The sequence below is a fragment of the Crocodylus porosus genome, unplaced genomic scaffold (genome assembly GCF_001723895.1).
Source record: "Crocodylus porosus isolate Cpor-Errol unplaced genomic scaffold, CroPor_comp1, whole genome shotgun sequence".
Classification (NCBI taxonomy): Eukaryota; Metazoa; Chordata; order Crocodylia; family Crocodylidae; genus Crocodylus; species Crocodylus porosus.
In genome coordinates, this window is record NW_017728886.1 from 93,421,206 (window position 1) to 93,430,296 (window position 9,091).

The window sequence follows — 9,091 nt, forward strand, 5'->3', positions numbered from 1 at the left end:
GGGGGGGGGGGAAGAGTCATTATGAAAGGTCTAGACCTAAACAAGTTAATTCTAAGGAAGGTAAGCCCCTCACTTAACCTGTGTGCTTGTTGTAATCAGAGGCCCACCATGTCTTAAGGGACAAGTTCTACATCTTTACTCATGCTCACATCCTGAACTGAGTTCAGTAGGAGTTCTGCACACATGTTGGAAGAAGCAGCAAGTGCATTAATCGGCACCCTCTACCTTGACAGTGCACATGTAAATTTTCCATACCCTCTACAGTGATGGAATGTTGTTGCTTAGTTAACGGGAGTTTTAGAGTTTACTGCATTCCGTAATGCTAGTTCGTTTCGCAGTAAATAAAGGTGATCCAACAGAATGCCTCAGTCCACAGAGTGATTCCAGATATTAACTCTGATATCATTGGCAAAAAAAAAATTTACACAATGAAGACATGTAAGGCTGGGTTTCTCAACAAGTGAGGAGGAAGCTCTCTATTTCTGGATGTTTGGATTAGCCCTCTGTTCCTTTAGGTCCCATGAAGACCTTCACAGCTTTTGTGGGTTGGCAGCTATAAAAGCAAATTTGTTCAATTTAACACAGGGGGTGCATCTACATGTTCACATTACTGCAGAGCTGAAGTAAAGTGGCACCATCTACACCTGCACCAGTATTAGGCACAGTAAATTAATACATTAATTAAGTCCATCGTAGGGTAGTACTGTCAGGGACACTACTATCTTACAGCAGAGTACTTAACTCCGCTGGAATGCATGCATAGATGGTGACAGGGGCTGGCTGGGGCATGAGGGTGCTAAAGTGCAGGGGCTGCCAGCCAGCTATCCCCACACTTTAGCCCGCTCTTCTGCCTCCTGACACTGCCACCCAGAGCTGACCCTCTTGGTCCCCTACCAGCCTGGGGCTGCTCTGCCCAGCTCAAACTGCTGCAGTACCAGGTGCACATGTAAATGCTATGCCTGGGAGCAGATGACTCCAGTGCAAACTGCACCAAGTTTATCATGTTGCTGTAATGGCACATGAAGATGCACCCAAGAATCTCTTACATATATTCTAGCCCCAGAATTTTTTTTAAGCTAGCTAAGCAAATAATAAGCCTGCATAAAGATCTATTTAATTTTGGTTTTCATTCTCCTAATGATTTAGTACAGTAGAAATATGATGAATAAGTAAAGTTTGGTTAATTTCTTACCTACTATGTTGTGCGCAAATCTACTGCGTGAGATGCAGGATTTATTTTTTTCTTTATCTACAGAGTGCTATATTATGCACTACATTAATATTGTGCCACTGTTCTAATGAGATGTCAACATTGGTTTTTGAGAGGGTTTGTTTTTCAAGCTCTTATTGATGTTCTCTGGTGCTGTTTTTTCTTTTTTATACTCACCACTGATAAGTACTCCTAAAAATTAATGAGGCTTAATGTTTTGGAAACATAATCACATTACATAAAGTATACACCTTGAATGTTTAAGACCTATAAGAATATCACTTAAAGCACTAACAATATCTTTCCAAATGTCATACTGTTTTTGCTTTAAACAGCACAGCAACTGAAATTTGGGGGTATTAATTAGTTTACCTTCACCACCCTGCCTGTCTTTTTTTTTCCCTTTTTATTTGTAGGTTTCGAAGTACAAGAAACAAACAGTTTTTATACCTCATTATCATTTCCCAATACATAAAGAAACCTTAACTATGCCATTTAAACTAGCATTAAAACATTTTTGGAAAAAACCCATCTCGCTAGAATCCTGTAATTTTAATAAGTTTAGATAAGAGAGAAATGAAAAAAAACCCAAGACTGAATTATGGAAATGGTCACTTCTCTAAATAAGACTGAATCAAATTTTTAAATTAAAATAGAGATCTGACCATTTCCTAACATACAAAGAATGAAGCACATCTTTCCCAAACATTACTGAACCTACTCCATAATAAGCAAGAGTGTATACAAGTAACCTGATTTAAAATAATTTAAACTCATAAAAAATTAGAGCAAACCCTTAAAGTAACATGGCACCATGTGCCAGGACAAATTTTCTCCGAGTTGATCTATGTAGCGTATCAGAGACCTTCATACTTCCCATATGATTAGGACTCATTGAAATCTTCTGCCCTGAATGCTTTTTTTTTAAAGGAGTAATGATTATTTGCTGTAATTATTCTTTATGACTGAAAGTTTCTTCATCATAAATAGCTGACAAGTCATGCTAAAATATCCCACCTAGAACCACCTTATTTCAAAATGACTGGTATCTGTTGTTATTCTTGATAAACATCATGCCAAAGGGCGTGCCTTTCTAATGACTACAATTTCCAATTATCCCTAATGGAAGGGAAGCCATGTTAATCTCAGGAAAAAAAAAGACAGGTAGGTGTCTTATCCAGGTTTTTCCAAAGACAAAATGTATATTTAAAAGAACATTCAACACTTTAGGAACCATTTTTTGCTTCCAATGACAAAAATAATTGCACCTGATTTGCAACTAAGAATTAGGTTCCCACACTTCTGGACAAGCAAGACTAGACCTAGTTAGCTCTATGACTATATGTTAGTCCTTGGCAACAAGGTTGCTGCCTGTTTATTGTATTTCTTTGAAAATAAGATGACCCTGAAAATGTGACCCCCCCAATAATTAGGTTCTATATATGGAAAATTTATAAATCTGTTATAATTTTCCAAGTATAGAATTCAATTATTGGAGGTATACCTTGAATTTGTTCCTCCCCCGCTGCTATCTGGGGAGTAAGGTAGCTCCTTGCCCTCTGCCCCCCACTCCTGCAACCCCTTCCCCTCTTCTGTCAGACCCTGCTCTCCCTGAGCACATGGAAGTGAGGGGCAAACACTGACTTTGAATGAAACATGTCTACAGTAATTTAGGAAATCCAGAATTGATGCGTTTTAACCTTCTCTGAAACTACTACAAATTTTAGCACAGGCACTCCATAAACACTTTTAAGCAGCACTTTTATACCTACTTGCATATGGTACAAACTATGCATGATATTAATGCAAAGCCAAAAGTCTCATACAGTTGACTGGGCTGAGCTCAAGCAGACTCAACAGCATTTCAAGGAATCGTGACCCCACAACTCAGCACTGCTCAGTATGTGTGTACTCCAGATACCCCACAAATGATCCAGGTGCTAATTAGACCTCCCCACCCATGACTGAAACCAGGTGTTCTTGTTACAAGTCTTGAGATCCTCCAAAAAATGTATATGCAGGTGAGGTGAGGGGCAACCCTGTCTGGCTTCATCTCATGGAGAGCAGGGCCACACTAATCATATATAACTGGCTAAGAAGGGCATGACAGAAGGATTCAGAGTGAATTGGTTGGAGCCCTGTTTGGTAATGTTTGCCAGACATTTAAGGCTGGTGAAGAAACAGGAATCAGTGGAAATGGGAAAGAATGGCACAGGTCAGCTACGGGAGTGAAGAGAAAGTTGAAATGTATTCAATGTAGTGCTCACCATGACGCAAAAAAGAGCTGGCGCCAAGGGAGACTGAACATACTGGACACTGGCATATATTTGATTCAGATAGGCTGTACTAACCTATCTTTGTAGTAGGTTTCCATCATTATGGGCCCAAAATGGGCCATGTGTTTTACAGTCTTGCTTGGTGTTGGCTGCATTTAACCCATTTCATAGTTGGTTTCCATTACTGAGCACATGCTGCTTGCTTTTGCAGCAGTGTAATGATAGACAATGTATTTAATGAGGGTTTCTTGTATGCAAATGTAAGACAAGGAGCTTTCCCCCCCAGTGCTGACTACGGAAAAATATCTCGTCCTTTATTTGAGTAAATATGGTTCTTGAGATTTTTTTTTTTTTAGTTCACCAAGACTCAAATGCCTTAGAAGCTAAAAGTGAACTCCTGTCCTTTGCTCTTTCCTTTCCTACTGATATACAAGAAGCCATTCAGACAATGTTCACTTCAGACAGTACAATGGTGCCACTGTACTTTGGCAATGGTGCCAAAATAAACCCTTACCCTTCTCTTCTGTTGTGGCCACTCTATCCTTCTAAGAAGAATAAACAATTTTATGCGAAGCAACTGATGCCACACTAATGTTTATGATTTCCCAAAGTTCATTAGCTTTTTCAAAATGTACCTTGCTCAAATACTGCATATATAGACATCTTAAATGATCACAAAGGTCATCCTTGTACTCATCATTTTATTGTGCTTTGTTCACCTACCATAATTATAGTGTTTTTTTTCTAACAATTAAAGTTTGTTTCCTCTAAATGGATGTTTCATGAGACATATTAATGGTATAGCAGAGAATTAGAAAAGTGCACTTTAAACAAAATGCATCCCCTCTAAGTGGAATTTTGCTGTAGAGATTTTAATTTCATTTAAATTGAAAACAACTTAGAAACATCTGTCAGCTCCATTTTCATCCATGAAGCAGTAAACTTAAGAAACAAGTACAAGTATGAAACAGAGAACAGCTCTGCTGTATCTGTAGAGCACCCTGCTATAGCTTCTGATAAAAAAGTATCTATGGTAGTCTCTCCATCTTAAAAATGCCACTGCTCACTAAGCTCAGCTGCATCTAAGGGAATGTTTATTTAAACCTTCACTGCATAGACAAAAATCACATAGACAAAATGAACAATCATACACACAAAAACAAACCCCACCCAATTCACGCGTTGAAAAAAAATGTTGCATGGTCACTGTTGAAGCAGCATTGCACTTGAAAGCATGTCCCAAACTGATATCCTGAGAACAGCCTTCAGCAGATGAATATTGTTGCATAGTTGCATTTCAGCACAACTATCCAGTGCATATAAAGATCTTGGAAAGCAAATCATATGAGGAGAGGCAGAAGGAATTAGGCATGTTCAGCTGTGGAAAAGGCACTTAAGCAGCAATATGATAGCAGACTTCAAATACTCAAAGGACTGCCATAAAAAGAGGGAAAACACTTTTTCTCTCTTGATGCAAAGAGCAGAATGCAGACCAATAGCTTGAAGTTGCAAAATAGGAGTTCAGGAAAAAATTCTTCACTGTTAATAGTCAGATAGTGGAATAGACTGTTTAGGGAAGCTGTGAACTCTCCATTACTGGAGTCAGGCAAGGTTCTTTGGGTAGATGTGATATTTTTTATTAGACCAACTGAGTAGTTGGAAAAACATTCTTTGCAAGCTTTCAGGCACAGAGGTGTTCAAAAGGTTGGGTGGGCACTAGTCAGGGATGATATAGGTGTAGCTATGCCTATGTTCTCCTATGGTATTCCCATGCTTCTGGGACTTGCTGGTTGCTGCATGGCGCTGGGAGGGAATACAGGCCCACTCCTTTCTGCTGCCTGTCAGGGTCCCCCTTTACACATTACATGTGTCAATTGCACAATTAATTTAGACTGGTTATACCTGAAAATTAACTATTGGGCCTTACAAAGGTCCAACCAGCAATAAAGTTATTGCTGGAAAAAGTGTAATAACTTTATAGTTGGTTTCTACCCTGCTTTAATTTGCATGTGTAGCTAGCTCTGCCCCTATAGCTGTGAGCCACATCAGCTAAAGGGGCTCCCAGCCACAGGAGTGGCACTGGGAGTCCTGCGGGTGCTGGGATCCTCCCTCTTGGCAGCACCCCACAGCCGAGGACTCTGGCTCCCAGCAGTGCCCCACAGGTGCTAGTAATGAGAGTCTAGAGCTGGCAATGTCCTCAAGGTGCTGGGGCACAGAGTACAGAGCCACAGGAATATGGGTCTCAACAGTTTTGGGGTGCTGTAGGAATCCAGAGTCCAAACCCTCAGGACTCTGGACCTGCCCATTTTGGGTCTCACAGCTGTGATAACTTCTTACTTGCTGGCGCAGGGGAAGCCCAGAATTATCATCCCGGGCTCCCCCTGTAACGGCAATAAGGCATGATAGGATTTGATGCTGCATCCCACAATCTCCACTCCTGCCATACACATGTGGCATGGCAGGAGGCATGATCATGTGGATTATACATCAGATCTTATATCATGCCTTTACCTGAACATCAAGAGGGGCCCGGGAATTTTTTCCTCATAGGCACTGGGTGCTGGTTACAGATAAAGCTGGGGAATTTGACTAGGGTATGCTGGTGCTCCTGCTGGGACTTCAAGCTGGAGGTTCCTGGCTAGAGGGTCTTCCCCTCCACTCAGGGGCAGACTGATGGCCATGTTTGGGGTCAGGAAGGAATTGTATCCCATGATTAGACTGGTATGAACTGCTGGGGGTGGGGTACCTTCTAAACATTTCACTTGGATCTGGAATATATCAAGGCTTCAGGATCACTTGCAGGAACCACCAGATGGCCTGCATGATGTTACTGAAACATTTCTTTGCTGCTTCCCCCCAACTTTGGACAAACAAAAAACAAGCAAGGAAAAATGTTTAAGCACTCCTGAAGATCACAAAGGGTACACAATAGAAGAAACTCTGCACCTGCATGGTACACCCAACGGCCAATACAAAACAATCCAATTCAATGTCCAGATGATAGACACCTCATACTTTATTAGCAGGCAAACCAAACAATGTAAACCTTCTTGGCATTAAGGACCGAATTGTATTTGCTTTCCGAAGGTGATTAGTTCCTCTGACTTTCACAGAGCTATTCACCTAAGCAAAGTGAGCAGGACTTAGCTCCAGTTTTCTTCTCTTTCCACAGACCAGAATGAATACAACACATTGTTATGGCAGTGGCATTATAGAGCACTGCATCTTTGAAAAGCTGCATTAACTGATAAAGAAAAGCAAGTCACTCCAGTACAGATGGGAACCCAGAGAAAAGAAAACCAAACATTAGTAAAGTAATATTATCACATGTTGATAAAAAGCAATTATACTGTTTTAGGAATTTTGCTTTCTTTGTTATTGTGAGCAGGTGGGGCCTAGGAGCAGCTGTGTACTCCCTAGAGCCCCTCTACCATCACTTCACGTGGTCCAAGCACCCTCGAATCTCGCCCGCCACGACTTTGCTGTTTAATATATGTTTATGGGAGGCTGTCTTTATCCGCCTGGTGACTGGTAAGTGTGTCCTGCCCCTACTCCGTATGGGGTGCTGCTATATGTCCCCGCCTTAGGGCTATGCGTGCCCACTCTATCACCCTGGGCTCCTTACCCGCCCCTCGGGCCCGGCTCTCCGCCGCCGCCCTGTCACCGGCGCCCCTCGGGCCCGCTGCCCCGCTCTTGGGGCCTTGCCCTCCCTAGGGCCCACGCCGCGCTTCCTGTGGCTGTTGCCCAGCCTCTGGGCCTGCGCCACGCTCTCTGTGCGTGCTCTCTCTGCCCCCTCTGGGGCCTTGCCCTCTCTAGGGCCCACTCCGCGCTCTCCGCAGCGGTTGCCCTCCTCCCGGGCCTATACCACGCTCTACGCTTTTGGGGCTCAGGTGGCCGCCGCCATGCCTGGCCCCCTTGACCCTTCTCTGGGTCTTTTGCCTTCTGGGCAAACACCGCACCTCTCTCTGGCAGAACCCATGCCTCTCCCGCGCCGACTTTGGGGCTCAGGTGGCCATAGCCGTGCCTGGCCCCTTGACCCTTCTCTGGGTCTTTTGCCTTCTGGGCAAACACCGCGCCTCTCTCTGGCACAACCCGTGCCTCTCCGGCGCAACTGTAGTGCCCTGCTGGCACTGTGCCCTTACTGGGCACTGGGGACCCCCAAGCTGCTGGGGAGCTCCCCTGAGGCCTCCTTGCTCCCCTACAGCCTCACCCGGTCCTCCGGTGTAAACTATAACTGAGACTCAAGCCATCTGGCTGTAATATAAACACAGAGTCTCCGTACTCCAAACCATAAACTCCAAGCTCCAACCAGGGCTCTCAATCCTACCTCCTTTTAGGGTGTTCTTGTTCCCAGCATCATCGCAGCCAGCCAGCGCAACAACGGCAGCATCCACCAGCTCAGGCTGCTCAGCTCTGCCACAGAGCTCCCACTCCTGCGGCAGACAGAAGGAAACTGCTACTGGGCCCAGGCCTCAGTTGTTATAAAGGGCCCGGCCCTGCCCCCTTCCGGTCACCTGACTGGCTGGTTGCCCTGGCAACCCACAGCTGCCCTGCCCTGATGATTGGCAGCTCTGACAACCCTCACCTGAGCTGCCCTGGTGACTGGCAGCTCACCTCTTCTTCATCTCAGGCACAGAGCACCCCAGTGCCTCCGTGACAGTTATCCATATTCCAAAACCAAAAGTCATAACAATAAAATTAAGAAAGGAAAAAGATGTAGTATACAATATTCCAGACTGACCAGGTATTTGCTTTGGTTATGCTCTCATGCATAATGCGTCATCACCACTAACAGCTAAATGAATGAAGACAGACTGTTGAGTTTACTAGAATGGGAGAAAGACATGGAGGTATGTCAGAAAAAAAGCTTAACAAGGAAGATCCGTCCATAAATACAAAAATGGGACTCCTTATAAGTGAGTATTCTTTAAAGTAGGGGAGCAGCCCTGCCCTCTGACTGTTTTAATACTCTGACCCATTATGCTGACCCCCACAACTTCAGTACTTCTTTGTATAGGAGTGCAATCAAATATAAAATAATAATTCATTTTTTCAGTGGCATTTCTAGGGCACAGCCTTTAGTGGGGGAGACTATTAATTTGCCCACGAGAAAAAGAAACATCTAATTCCTCTCCTGCCCACTGCACAAATTTTCATTTCTAAGCACTCACGAGGACGCAATCTGCTACATTTTAGAATCACATTTTTATCAATCTTATTACCCCTTAATTATTACTTCAGACACAAGTTAATGACTACACACAACTGGCCTTTCTCCTCCCACTTACAATGGCATCTGTGAAAAATGGGGTCATTCCATTCAACCTAATGGAAATTAGAAAAGTGTAATATTTGAGAGAGATCATAATCAGGCCTAGTAAGCCTGATGTGAACACATGCAGCACTGATGAGTATATCCCAGAGCTAGGTAACAAAGACCTCCCATGAACTTGGGAGTTCTTCGTTCTCCTCACCCCATACACAGATCCTCCATATTTCAAACTATTTATAACACTAATGGGCACATGATTGTTGGCTATGGCATTTCATAGTTAGTAGGTTTGGAAGGGACCTGAGCAGATCATCAAGTCTGACCTCCTGCCAT

General features: G+C 43.5%; 1 protein-coding gene across 1 annotated transcript in view; it reads right to left on the minus strand.

The window, feature by feature from the left end:
• TPK1 (thiamin pyrophosphokinase 1) overlaps nucleotides 1-9,091 on the minus strand; it is a 539,620-nt gene that overhangs the window by 269,045 nt on the left and 261,484 nt on the right. The window lies entirely within an intron of this gene.